We start from the raw sequence: 15,405 nt of genomic DNA on the forward strand, positions 1-15,405 counted from the left end.
AACCCTGGCAGGAACAGGGAAAAGACTTCCAGAGAGAGTGCAGGACATTTGTGAGGCTCGTTTGTTCTCAGTAGATTCTTTCTTAATAAGCTCTGGTCTGTGAACCACATAAATCTCAGCAGCTAGAGCTGATTTAATGGTTTGGTTTGCTTAATAGTCGCACAATTAAAATAAGCTGTAAAAAATGGTGGTGGTGTTTGCCAGAATAAATATTTAAAAGGAAACAGCTGCTGGAAGATAACAATAATTCAAACAGGCCCACGGTTCTTCATTCTCAATAAATGTTACAGACGTTGATTTTTAACTGGAGGCGTTTCTTGGCCTCTCCTTTAAATATCTTTGTGCTGTAGCTGCCAGGTTGAGGTAGGGCAGAGCCAAGAGGAGTCAGGGGTGCCTTTGGGAGTAACTGGTCTATGGCAGAGAGACAAAGGCTTTTGGGGCAGGGATAAGAAGAGAAGGTTGAGGTCACAGGTGTGGAGTGAGGAAGACTCAAAAGTTGTTGCCACTCCTGGGTTGGGCCTTCTAGTCCTAAGTCCTGGTGGATATGTTATTCAGGAGACAAGTTAATAATTTTCAAAGGGAAAATAGGTTTTACGAAGAGATGAACCTATCTGAGTACCAAAGTTCAACTTTGTCATCTTCACTGGACTCTTGGCTGGTTGATAAGTAGTATTGATGACAATTTTTCCAGCTTTGGTATGGTGGCAGTGGTTGAAGACTGGGTTGAACACCTTCTGCTTCTGTTGTTCCTCACACATTTCCTTTACACCAGGAGAAGCCCACCACTCTTCTCCCCTTCTGTTCTGGTTACCTAGTGCCGCTCTGACAAGAATATATGCCACAAATGAGATGGCCTTAACAAACAGGAGTTTATTCTTACAATTTGGAGGCTTTAAGTCCAAGTTCAAAGTGCCAGGCTCTAGGGGCTTGAAAGCCCCTCAACTTTGGGGTCCAGCTCTTCCTCCTGCTCCCAGCCCACTGAAGCTAGAGGAGTTTCTTCACTCAAACAGCTTCTGGCTGCTGAGGCTGAGAAGCCCCAAGGTTGACAAGTAAAAAGGCACAGTCCTGATGTTACCAAACCACACAGCAGGCCATTAACTTAAGTCCATTGTAAGTCCCAAGGTCGACAGAGCATAGCAAGCTGCTGAACAACGACATGGCTACATGGAGTGTCCAAGCATGTCATATGCAAGAGACCATTCCCAAGGCTTCTCCTTATATACAGGAAGCAGACCATATACCCAAAGCAGCTACTCAACTGCTTGTGGTAGATCCCACCATGGAGTTGATTGCCAGTCTCATTATGGGGAATAACTACCACCAGCTGCCCAGCCACTCAACCAGGCCTAGCCAAGTTGACATACAAACATAACCACCACACCTTCCACAGGAGATTCCACCCAAGCCCTCTTCTTGAAGCCTTTCTCGCCATGTAGCCCACTGTGTTCCCTCCTGCTTTCACCTCCTGCCTTGATAGACAGAGCTGGAAGGAACCTTAGAGAGTACTCAGATACAGCCCAATACTCAGAAGGAGTAAAACTAGGACTGGAGAGGTGAACTGAGTAGGTAGATATTACATAGCTGGTGAGTGGCAGAGGTGGGATTCTGACCCTAGACTCGATTAGCCCTCATTCCACTAACTATACCAAGAGTTCAATAAATGATAATGTCCTGCCCAATTTCTTATACTGTTTACAATGCAACCAGATTGTAGTTTTCTTGAAGGTAAGGGCCATGTCTTCATTCATTTTTTCAACAAGTATATGAATGTCTGCCCTGTGCAGGGCACTGGCTGGGTTCTGGGTGAATAAGGTAAACTGCTGCTTTTGGGGAGCAGTTGATATACACCTCTGAATTCCTTATAAGTGCTTGTACAGTATCTTACACAAAGGAAGTACTCAATGAATGTTTATTATTGTTAATAAGTATTTACTGAGTGTATTATTGAGTGTTTGTTATATGCCACTGTGCTGAGTAATTGTGTATTTATTTAATTCTCATAGTAACCCTATGAGACAGGTTCTATTATTATCTCAACAAATGAGATAGGTTACTTTTACTGCTTCAAGGGTTGGTTTCTGCTACTTCAGAATTACCTGAAGAACTTGTTTAAAATGCTGTATCCAAATCCCTCAAACTATTGCCCTTGAGATAGTCTTTAAACCAAAAATATCTCCTGAAGTCTTCTTAAAACCAAGTAGTGGTTTTAGCTTAACTAGCAAAAATATCTCTCGAGTATTATGCTCTTTTAACTATCTATATGGGATCAATTTTTTAAAAAAATTTTATTGTGATTTGTGTGAAAGTTTAGAGAGAAAATTCATTTCCCATACAGCATTTCATACACATTTTGTTTCATGACGTTGACAACAATCCCCACATTTCCTCCCTGTAGTTACCTCTTTGCTGTGTCCTTCTTTCCTGTGCATTCCTAACCCCTGAACTGTCTCCCTGTGCAAACACTGCCCTTCTGTTCTCCCATGATTGATCGTTCTAAGGAGTATATCTACTTGATGCAAATGTTCACCCTATTTACCTGTCTAGTGTTTGGCTGAAAGGCATGTGAATGAGTTCAATTCTAGGCCTGAAAGGTAACTAGGGGGTTTCTTGGGGGTTTCACCAGGCTCTATCAGACCAGTATACCTGTTTTTTTTTTTTTTTTTTTTAAATGATTTTGAGTTTTGTTCCACGTTGTTCTCTCACTCTATCCAGGATCTCCTGCAGTGACCCTTTCCGAGTGGTTGACAGTGGTAGCTGGGCACCATCTAGTTTTGGTCTCACGGTCATATAGGCTAAGGTTCACATGGTGCACTAGTCCCTTGGACTAATTGTTTCCATGCATCTTTGGTTTTCTTCTTTGTTCCAGACAAGGAGAGCAATTGTTTCACCTAGATGGCTGCTTGCAAGCTTTTAAGACCCTAGTCAGTACTCACCAAAGTAGGATGTAGAGGGGATGGCAAATGGGGAGTGAAACTAAATGTACATGTAATATTGAATGTAAAACAAACTCTGCTCTGTTAAAAAAAAAAAAAGTAGAATGTAGGACAATGTTTTTATGTAGTATGTTAATGCCAATTGAGCTTGAAGCCCCCTGTGACTATGGTCCTGAGCCCACAGGTCCAACTTACTCCATCAGGGTGGTTAACTGTGCTTAAGAAGTTATCATAACTTTGCCCCGTTAATTCTATTTATATGGACATTTTTATAGCACATACAAATTTGTACATAGAAATACTGTCTGCCAACCTTATATGTGGTCATGAGTAGATTCCCTTTTGCATGGACACACCTGATCATTCAGCCTGTCTATCCATCTATTTAGGAGCTCTGGTGATCTAGTGTCTAAGGCATTTGACTACTAACCAGAAGGCCTGCTTTTAAAACCCACTAGCTACTCCTCGGAAGGTTGGGCAATCCTACTTCCGTAGTGATACTGCCTCGGAAACCCAAGGAGGGGTCGCTATGAGTCAGGTTTGACTTGACGGCACATAACAACAACAACAACAGCTACTCCTCGGAAGGAAGGTTGGGCAATCTACTTCCGTTGAGATACCTCTTGGAAACCCAAGGAGGGGTGTCTATGAGTCGGGACTGATTCCATGGCAGTGAGGGTTTTTTTTTTTTAATTCATCTATTTATCTGTAGTTTAATGTTTGTTATCACTGATAACACAGTATTGTATGTGTGAAAGTGTTTATCTTTGCTTTGTTGTCTGTACCTCTTGTGCACCTGTCTTCCTTTTCCTTAGTGCTATTGTGTTGGTCACTTGATTTGGTAAATTGCCTTTCCTTTCACCCATGTTAATACTCCTGTTTTACCTGTCTAGCAGTTTTCCTTTCCCTCCCCTCCTGTCCCTGGTTATATGGTATCAAATTGACAACAGCAACATGAAAGATAAGATAGATAAGATTTTTTTTTGCTCTTGCGATTTTATTGGTTTTCAACCTTAAACATTGCATATACACTCCCAAAGTCAGGTGCTCTCCAGTGCTGCACAGCAACCTCCAAGCCCACCAAAAGCTTAGAAAACTGTAAACGTCAGCCGGCCTCTGGGAGGAGCGCCTCCCTGATTTTGTATGCCAGGGCTGACACGGTGCCTCCTTCCCACGCGAAGGGAAGGGTGACTGCATCCTGTGGACTGCGTGCCTCTCCTGGTGCGTTGGCTGAGCGGAGCGGCCCCAGCACCCGGTCTGGTTCTGTGCTGCTGCCCCGCCCCTGCACCAGGCCCTGAGATGGGGCTGCTCGGGACCAGGCGAGGTCACCCCGCTATCCCTGCCAAGTCTCTCGCCATCCTCCGACAGGAAGGGCAAGGCACCCAGCAGGCTCTCTCCGAGCAGCTCCCTGGTCCCCCACTGCACTTTTCCTGCGGTCTCCCTGAACCAAGCTGCTCCTAGCCTCTTTGAGAGCATGACCAATGGGCTGAAGGGCTCAAATGTCGACGGGCCTAGTCAAACGGGAGTCAGTGATAGCAGCTACGGTTCCCAGGGGACAGCATCTATGTTGGGAGCCAGGGGTGGTGGCAGCAGGAGGGCTGGGAACCTTAGAGGACAATGAGTTTCTGTGACAGGGGAGGAACAACTCACAAAAGGAAAGTGAGAATGGTTGTACAACTCAAAGAATATAATCAATGTCACTGAATTGTCAATGTAGAAACTGGTGAATTGGTGTATGTTTTGCTGTGTGTGTTCTCAACAACAAAATAAATAAAATTGAAAAAAAAAAAAAAAATTTCCAATGTTCCAACCTAGACCCACTGACCTAGAATCTCAAGTAGGCCAAGATAGAGGGATTGAGTATATTTTGGCTAGGGAACTATTGTTTCAAGGAGGCCTGTTCAGGCTGACTAGGTGAGACAAGGCTTCATCCAGAATCTACAGACTGATGTGATGGCACAAACATTGGTCAGGTATCTGTCTGCTCAAGCATCTATCAAAAAATTTTTTACTTTAACCCCTGAGCTCCTTTGAGATATGTCAATAACAGTTCTCTGGTCAGCAGAATGTGTCTACTCAACACTCTTAACTTTGGTTTTAGCCATTTCTAAACGGTTTTAATTTTTGAAAAAAATGCTGGGTGGTGAATACATGTTGTTTATTATATTATTTTCTGTATGCTTGTATTTCATAATTAAACTTTTTGAAAATTAAAAAAAGAGACACAACACACACATGCACATATAGAGGTATGTGATCACCTTACCACCTTCCAAAGTGAGGGTTTGCAACATGGCCTCTTGGACTTGAACTCTAAAAAGGAGAGAAAAATTCAGGGCCCTTTACGTAAGCCAATATTAGCTGCTCTAAGTAAATGAGGTCATCTCTATTTTTACCTTCCTCTTATTTGAAGGGCTCTAGAAGCTGTGGTGGCATAGTGGTTAAAGCATTTGGCTGCTAACCAAAAGATCGGCAATTCAAACCCACCAGCTGCTCTGTGGGAGAACGATGAGGCAGTCTGCTTCTATGAGGATTTACAGCCTTTGAAATCCTATTGGGCAGTTCTATTCTTTCCTAAAGAGTCACTATGAGTCAGAATTGACTCAGTGGCAGTAGGTTTAGTTTGGTTTTTAGAAGTTGTAAAGAGCCAATCCATAACTACAAGGAAAATCCAAACTAAAAGAAAGAATTGTTCAGTTTTGTCCATCCTCTCTTTTCTCAGTTGAAGAAGATAAGACTTCCTCAGAAATGAGTTAGCTTTTCTCTCTTCTTTACCATGTTTGGTTTCTGTTTTTGAGTGGGAATCTAAACTCCTTAGGGTAGCATACAAGGCCCTTTACAATCTGGACCCAGTAGACTTCCTGTCCTACCTCTCACCACTACCTTCCATGTACTCAAAGCTACTATTTCCCCAACACTCTGTATACATTCCCTGTCTCTGTGCACAGGACAGCCCATACGGATCTCCCTCTGGCTAAGTATTACGTGGTTTCAAATGTCCATAGTGCCAAAGTTGAGAAACCATGATTTAGACAGAGATTCCTTGGTTCAGGGACCACATCTTCGGATCCCCAGTATCTGTCACACAGTAAGTTCTCAGTAAATGTCAGATATACAAATGAGAGGGAATGAAATTGTTGCCACTGACTCAATTCGAACTCATAACAACCCTACAGGACAGAGCAGAACTACCTCACAGGGTTACCAAGGCTGTAATCTTTATGGAAGCAGATTGCTGCGTTTTTCTCCTGAACCACTGACCTTTTGGTTAGCAGCCAAGAGCTTAAACACGGCACTGCCAGGGCTCATCTTGGGAAGTACCTCTCTCTATTTAATCCAGGTTCTCTCCTACTTCTAGATTATCCCCAACAGCACATACCCCTTACTTTGTATTTTCCCAAAAAACCCCACTGAAGGTGGTGCCATGGGGAAAAAGCAGTGTCCTAGAATAAAGAAAGGGGATCCAACAGAATGTGGAAATTAACAAACAATACTATCAAAATCAAAGAGCTCTGGTGGTGTAGTGCCTAAGACATTTGACTGCTAACCAGAAGAGTGGCGGTTCAAACCCACCAGTCATTCCACAGAAGGAAGATGGGGCAATCTACTTCTGTAAAGATTTACCACCTTGGAAACCCAGTGGGGGTCGCTGTGAGTCAGAACTGACTCGATGGCAGTGAGTTTGGTTTAGTTTTTTGTATCATTAATATCATATGCAAGTAAAATTTTGCTGAAGATAATTCAAAAACAGTTGAAGCATTATATTGACAGGGAACTTCCAGAAATGAAGCTGGATTCAGAAGAGGATGTGGAATGAGGGATAGCATTGCTGATGTCAGATGGATCTTGGCTGAAAGCAAAGAATAGCAGAAAGATCTTTACTTGTGTTTTATTGACTATGCAAAGGCATTCACCTATATGTATTATAACAAATTATGGATAACACTGTGAAGAATGTGAATTGCAGAAAACTTAATTATGCTCATAAGGAACTTGTACATAGACCAAGAACAGAACAAATGGATACTGCCGGATTTATAATCAGGAAGGGTGTACATCAGGGTTGTATACTTTAACCATTCTCATTCAATCTGTATGCTGAACAAATAATCCAAGAAGTTGGATTATATGAAGAACACGGCATCAGGATTGGAGGAAGACTCATCAACAACTTCCGATATGCAGATGACACAATTTTGCTGAAAGTGTAGATGACTTGAAACACTTGCTGATGAAGATCAAAGTATAACCTTCAGCATAGATTACACCTCAACATAAAGAAAGCAAAAATCCTCACAAGTGGACCAAGAAGCAACATCACAATAAATGGAGAAAAGATTGAAGTTGTCAGGGATTTCCTTTTACTTAGAACCACAATCAATATCCATGGAAGTAGCAGTCAGGAAATCAGATATCATACTGCACTGAGCAAACCAGCTGCAAAAGACACCTTTAAGTGTTAAGAAGCAAAGATGTCACTTTGAAGACTAAGGTGTGCCTAACCCAATCACCTCAATGCATGTGAAAGCTGTACCATGAATAAGGAAAACAGAAGAGTTGATGCCTTTGAGTTGCAGTGTTGGCGAATACTGAAAATACCATGGACTCCCAGAAGAATGAACAAATCTGTCCTGGAGGAAGTGCAGCTGGAATGCTCCTTGGAAGCAAGAATGACCAGACTTTTTCTCACCTACTTTGGTCATGCTGCCAGAAGGGACCAGTCCCTGGAGAAGGATATCAAACCAAAGGATATCATGCTTGCTTAGTAAAGTAGAGGGTCAGTGAAAAAGGGGAAGACCCTTGACAAGATGGACTGACACAGTGGCTGCAATGATGGGCTCAAGTATAGCAAAGATTGTGAGGATGGCACAGGACCAGGCAGTGTTTCCATCTGTTGTACACAGGGTTGCTATGAGTTGGAGCCAACTCAATGGCACCTAACAACAGAATATACTGGTTGATGTGTAAATGTGTGTATACACATACATATAAACATGAATAATGCATAAAACACATATTAACATGAATAATGAATAATATTAGCTCATAGTTGGTGAATGCTTACTAGGAGGCAGATGCTGTACTAAAAGCATTTATGTGCATTTAATTCCTTTAATTTTCTCAATAACTCCAGAAGGTAGGAATGGTTACTCTCCCTGATTTAAAGTTGAGGGAAACTAAGGGGAAGTAACTTGCCCAAGGTCACATTGTTAAAAAGTGGTGGATAACAGGGCACTGTGTAGCTATTTCCTAGTTGAAATGTCTTGCAACAGAAATCGTCCTTCTTCCCATCAGAGCCTACTGAGGGATAAAATATTGCGGGTGAAATGGGGGTAGGGCAGGGCAGGGTGAATGTGTGGAGAGAATCTGAGGGTAATAAACTTCAAAATATATGGCTTTCCCATCCAGACAGGTTTCTGAAGAACACTAAATTCCCTTAACCTTGACAGCAAAATCCCTAACCTTGATTCTTGGGTGTTTGGGGGATCTTCCTCCATTTTCCACATTTTATTAGTTAGTAGAAGAAATATTGAACGGGAATCAAGTTACATCTGTTGTTGTTATGTGCCGTGGAGTCAGACCCAACTCATAGCGACCTCTCCTTGGGTTTCCAAGACAGCATCACTACGGAAGTAGATTGCCCAACCTTCCTTCCGAGGAGTGGTTACATCTAGTCTTTAGCAATTAACTTGCTGAATGACCTTGACAAGTCATCAGACATCTAAAATGAAGGTGATAATATTTGTGTTGCCTTTCTGCAGGGTGTGAGACTTGAAGGAGATTGATATGAGGGTGGAGAGAAAAATACCCTCAATGTGCAAATACAAATACAATACACTCATTAAGTAGTAACAATGCAGGGCACCAGTGGGAAGAACAGGGGCTTCAGGATGTTGCCTTGAGCAACTTGCTTCAATTCTGAGCCTCAATTTCCTCATCTGTAAAATGAAGATATTATGTAATTTACGGGGTTGTTGTGAGGATTAGAGATGGTGTATTTCAAACTCTAACATAGTGCCATACATGGTAAACACAAAAACGAAACTCACTGCTACTCATAGCGACCCCTCCTTGGGTTTCTGAGGCGGTATCTCTCCGGAAGTAGATTGCCTAGTCTTCCTTCTGAGGACTTACATAGTAGGTGTCCAGTAGATTGTAGTTTTATTAATCTGACAGCCTGGCTTGATTGATACTCAAACCATATTTGGCAAAACAAGCAAACAGACACACAATAGAAAAACCACCACCACTACCATCAACTACCCAACCAGTGTGATCCTCCTCACCCCAATAAAGGTGAACACCGGCCCCCAAGTATACAGGAAGCCAACCAAATGCCATTAGCAAAATGGAGGTGCAGCCAGATGGAATTCTCTCCTCTGAGAGAGTGGAAGTGCTTTCAGTGAAGGATGACTGAGCACAAAAATTCTTTCTGAAATAGCTTTGACTGCCAAGCAGCAGGAGGAGTGAGCCAAAGGCAGTGGTGATGGCAGACAAGGGGACTGAGGGCTGAGAGCAGCTGGGAGGCAGAGTGTATTTGCTGACTCTTTGATCTTACCCTGCTACTGAATCACTTTCTTCCTTCTGTTCTCCAGTTAAGAGGCCTCTAGACAATCAGGGCTGCCCACTTGCTCCCGCTGCCATATGGACATCCCTTTTTGTTTGCTTGGTGCCATGAGGAATTCCTATTAGCTGCTAAATGCAGGGGTGGCCCATTGCACTCTAGAGGCTGTTGTGTATGCCTCCTCATGCTGCTGTGTGCTCTCAGAATGGGTAGGGGATTCCTGTGCCAGGGAAGTAAGGGAGAAACATGGCAGGAAGATTTCTTAGCCCTTTGTTCAAGCTGCTGTTCTGGTTATAATTCCCACGAGTTAGCTTGGTCTTTTTGTTTTTAAAACCACTTTTCAAGCAACTTTCTGCTCTATGGCTATTATTTATTCAACAGATATTTATTAAGCCCTATTTTATGTGCCAGGCATTAGTTCAGGTTGTGAACAAGTCAGATATAAACTCTCTGCTGTCGTGAAGTTTACATTCTGGTGTGGAGAGACATTAACTTATGTACACATAAAATAATTCGTAAAATAGAGTAGTGTCCTAGAGACTGACAGGAGGTGAGGGGATGCATGTTTATGTCATCAGTTAATCAGATAAGGCCTTTCTGAGAAAGAGGTATTAGGTATGATGAGCAGACTGCCATGTTATCTGAAGTCAGATAAGCAAAAGGAACCACAAGGGCCTAGGCCCTGAGTTGACATGTCTGGGAGACAGAAAACTAACCAGTGAGAATGGACAAAGAGATTCAGGGAGAAGAGTGTAAAAGAAGAGTGATACATCTCAAAGTGAAGACTCATGGATAACATTCACCCAACAGTTTCTGAGATTTCACTTAAAAATCTTGGTTTGCAGTTTCTCTTGAACTTAAAGAAAACCTGATTGTGCCAGGCTATTATTCCTGAATGCCAAACAATTTCAATATAGAAGAATTATACTTTCCTTCCCTTTAACAGAGGCTTGTGGTCAGTAAACCGAAAACCAAACCCACTGCCATTGAGTCGATTCCGACTCATAGTGACTCCCTTTGGATTTCCAAGGCAGTACATCTTTACAGAAGTAGATTGCCCCATATTCCTTCTGCTGAGCAGCTGGTGGCTTTGAACCGCCAGACTTCTGGTTAGCAGTCAAATGCCTTAGGCACCATGCCACATGAATTAGCCACCCTTGAACACCGTATAGGATTCATCAGGACTTGGATAATTTTTTTTTTTAAGTGTGATGAAGTGTATAATGGAGAGTTTTAAGGCTCAGAGTAACTTGATCTAAATTTTCCAAAGATCACTTTGGCTTCTTGGTGACAATAGATTGTGGCTGGGGTAGGGGGGAACAGGCAGAGTGCTGATGGGTAGGATCTGTGGAGACAAAAAGAACTGGACATATTTTGGGCATATTCTAGCGGTATAATTGACAGGTAACTGATGCTTTAGATTGGGGGGATAAGGGAAGGGAATGAAGGCTTAGTCCCAGGGTTTTGCCTTGAGCACTCAAGTGCCATTCACTGTGATAGGAAAGACCTAGGGGAGGAACAGTTGTGGAAAAAAAAAATCAAAAGCTCTATTTGAGATTTAGTAAATTTAAGATGCCTATTAAACATCCATTCGAGAGGTGAGGTAGGCAGTTAGATGAGTCAGAAGCTTAGAAAGGTCAAGGCTGGGAGTACAACTGAAAATCATCAGTACATAGGTGATGAATGAACCCACGGAATGAATGGCATGCTGAGGGAGGTAAGGTAGTTAGAATACAGTGAGTTTCAGGATTTTTTTTCTATTCAAATTTAAAGCTTCTAAATTCCTGGTATAATACAGGTATATAACGGACTTCTAATATTAAAAAAGGAGCTCTGGTAGTGTAGTGCCTAAGGCACTTGACTGCTAACCAGAAGGCTGGCAGTTCAAACCACCAGCCACTCCTCAGAAGGAAGGTTGGGCAATCTACTTCCATAGTGATACTACCTCAGAAACTCAAGGAGGGGTCGCTATGAGTCGGGTCTGACTCAACAGCACAAAGCAACAACAACAATATTAAAAAGCAATCTAAGGTCATCTAACCACTTCTACCCATATGTTTACTCAAATCCTATATACAACATCTAGCCAAGTAGCTAGCCAATTCATGCTTCATTGACATGAAACAAGCTTTTTCCGTTAAGACCTTCCATTCTGTTCAGATTGCTCTATTTTTGAGTTGTAGATTTTCCTCATATTAAACCTTTAGGTAAGTGAAAATATAACTTTTTCTGGAGAGGAAGTGGTCCCAAAAGGGAGTGTTGAGTCAAAGGGGGCACTATTAATTATATAGCATGTAAACTGGGGCAATCCTCAGAAAATCTCAGATGTATGATTAAAAATACTTTTAGCTATCTCTGCCTCCAGGTAGCCAATGGATCGACTTTAAAATCTTTAAAAGGTGAGATGCCACTTGTTTCATGTCAACCAACGATAGCAGAGTTAAGGTTTTGAAGTTAAAACAAGTCTCAAAACATCATCTGGTATAATTCTCTCATTTAAAAAAGGAAATTAAGGGATATTAAATTGTTAGACAAAGATCGAGTCAGCAAGTTAGTAGCATGGGGCAGGGAAGAAGACCAGATGGTATTAGCATGAAGTAATACTTTTATTGCACTTCAGTTACGAAGCTCTTTCAAATGCATGTTTCATTTGAGTCTCACCACATCTCTGTGAGGAATTATATACTAATTCCTATCCTCATTTTATCATTAGTATATATCCTCACTTTATGATGAGCGAACTAAGGTTCAGAGAAGTGATCTGCCTAAGGTGGAGTGGGAGCTTGAATGCAGGCTTCTACTGCCAAGTTCTTTGTTCTTTCCATCACTCCATACTAACCTAGTGATTGTTACCTCGAAAGGTTTTAGTTTTAAATTATATTCTTTATCCTGTCATTTGAATTCTGCAGCCTCGTATTTTGTTTCCTGTGTGTAGAAAGCAGTCACTACTTTCAACATTAAATGAAATATACATGGGAGCATTTTGTAAATTTTAAGGCACTGGACAAATGTAGGAGCCTGGGTGGTGCAAGGGTTAAAGAGCTTGGCTGCTTACTGAAAAGTTGGTTGTTTGGACCCATCAGCTGCTCCCCAGGAAAGATGTGTCAGTCTGCTTCCTAAAGATTTACCACCTTAGAAACTCTACAGGGCATTCTACCCTGTTCTAGAGTCCCTATGAGTCGGCAATGACTGAATGGCAGTAGGTTATATTATTTTTTGAGGGGGGGGGGCAGGTTGGACAAATGTACGTTTTAAGACTAGGAGAGCAGCTTTTTTTTTTTTTTTCCCCCAAGTTAAGGGAACTGTACTGAAATGGTTAAGTTGAGTGGGTGAGAGGATACTTTTGTAGCATTAGCAATAATTCTAACTTGATATGGATTGAATTACGGGGTTCTACAAACAGAGAACAAGTGACTGGAAGGAATCCTAGGGCTAATCCTTACCATTTAGGAATATTAGTGATATTCAGGAGCTCTGGTGGTGTAGTGCCTAAGGCATCTGACTGCTAACCAGAAGGTTGGCAGTACAAACTGCTGCTCCTTGGAATATTGGGCAATCTACTTCTGTAGAAATCCAAGGAGGGGTCACTGTGAGTTGAACTGACTTGACGGCAGTGAGTTTAGTGACGTTCAGTCTGACACCAAAACTTATTTGACCAAGTTCAAAAAGGTATAAAGGAGCTTTCCAATGTTGAATAGAGCCACTAACCCCTGTAACTGCTTACAATCATCTCAAATTCAATAAGGATTCATTAAACTCTGATTATGGCCAGGGTACCATCCCTTATCCTCTAATTACAGAGCATTGGGATCAGATTTTGAGGGACTATTCCCTGGAGAAGGATATCATGCTGGGTAAAGTGGCCAAAAACCAAACCAAACTCACTGCTGTTGAGTCACTTCCCGAGGTGATATCTCTACGGAAGTAGATTACCCAGTCTTCCTTCCGAGGAGTGGCTGGTGGGTTTGAACCACCAGCTTTCTGGTTAGTAGTCAAATGCCTTAGGCACTAGGTAAAGTGGAGGGTCAGCAAAAAAGGGGAAGACTCCCAGTGAGATAACTGGCACAGTGGCTACAATGATGGGTTCAGGTATAGCAGGGATTATGAGAATGGCTCACGACCAGGCAGTGTTTGGTTCTGTTGTACACAGGGTCGCTGTGAGTGGGAGCCAACTCTGTGGCACCTAACAACCACCATCCAATGAGGATTCCTAATAGTAACACATACCTAGCATTCCTTAAGCTCTTCTTTAACTGCATTACAACCAAGGACTCAACAACCTTCAAGGATATTCGATTGTTAAAGTTCGTAGTCTTTAGAGCATGGCATTTGGGACCTCCACAATTGTTCATAATCTACTTTTCAAATCATAAGTCTCACTGTTCCTCAGAATGAATCCTCTGCTATAGTTAAATTGATCTGCTTACTACCTCCTGAGCATGATTATTTTTCCACCTGGACACTTTTCCCTTTAGATCTGTGCCACTAGTCACATATGGCTATTGAGAAAATATCTTAGTAATGAGTTGGGGCCGACTCGACGGCACATAACAACAACAATTTAAAAAATGACATATTGAAATGTCAAACTTAGATGAAATGCATTATTAATATTCCTTTTTTGCTTTTTAACGTGACTAGTGTTGTTGTTATGTGCCATCGAGTTGGACATGACTCATAGCGACCCCTCCTTGGGTTCCTGAGACAGTATCACTACGGAAGTAGATTGCCCCATCTTCATTCCGAGGAGTGGCTGGTGAGTTTGAACCACGAGGCTTCTGGTTAGCAGTCAAGTGCCTTAGCCACTATGCTACCAGAGCTCCCAATGTGACTATTAGAAAATTTAAAATTATGTATGTAGCTTAGGGAGCTCTGGTGGTATAGTGCCTAAGGCATTTGACTGCTAACCAGAAGGCTGGCGGTTTAAACCCACAAGCCACCCTTTGGAAGGAAGCCTGGGCAATCTACTTCCATAGTGATACCACCTTGGAAACTCAAGGAGGAGTTGCTATAAGTTGGATCCCACTCGACAGCAGTGAACTTGGGCAGTGAATTTGGTTTATATGTAGCTTGCATTATTATTTTTGATGGACAGTGCTGCTACAGATCATTAGCTTAACCTCTTAGACCAAGCAGAACTGGGCCCATTACTCAAGCCCATCTCTGTATTTTTCACATTCTGAAATAAGTGAAGAATGATAGAAAATTCTGAGTGAATGTGGGTTCATACACTTTTGGCAGGCATGTCCTCTTTGTCATCAAAGTTGCTATCTCTGATCAGCTGACAACTCAAGAAACAAAGACTGTGTCAAAGGCAGAGGATAATTAATATCTTGTGGCATACAGCAGCTGCTCAGTATTAAACCAAAAAACCAAACCCACTGCCATCGAGTTGATTCCTTAGATGACTTCTTTTAGTCATCCACACTAAAAAAATCTTAGATCCCATCTTAATCTGTCCCATTTTTCATCTTCCACTTCCAGTATGTCACTAAAATGTCAGCTCTTCTTGTGAAATTCTTTCAATTCTATTCCTTTTCTCCCAACCCACACCTAATCAGTCTTCTGAAAAACTAGTTTCTGATTTTTGACAGCTAGTTGCTGACTAGTTTCCCAGCTTTCTTTTCCCCTCCCTGTGTTCATTCCATTCTATGTACTGTACCTAGAATAATCTTCCACAGTATTTCTTTACTCAGAAACCTCTAGTTTTTTCCATATTGCCTGCAGGAGGAATTCTTTCATTTAACATTCAAGGCTTTCCATACTTTATTTCTTAGTACACCATTCCATAAAACCTGGGCTTAAGCTAAACTTGTTGTTGTTGTTGTTATGTGCCGTCGAGTCAAACCCGACTCATAGTGACCCCTCCTTGGGTTTCCGAGGCAGTATCACTACGGAAGTAGGATT

Source organism: Orycteropus afer, unplaced genomic scaffold (assembly GCF_000298275.1).
Source record: "Orycteropus afer afer isolate SDZICR_OR568_19922 unplaced genomic scaffold, OryAfe1.0 scaffold00042, whole genome shotgun sequence".
Classification (NCBI taxonomy): Eukaryota; Metazoa; Chordata; class Mammalia; order Tubulidentata; family Orycteropodidae; genus Orycteropus; species Orycteropus afer.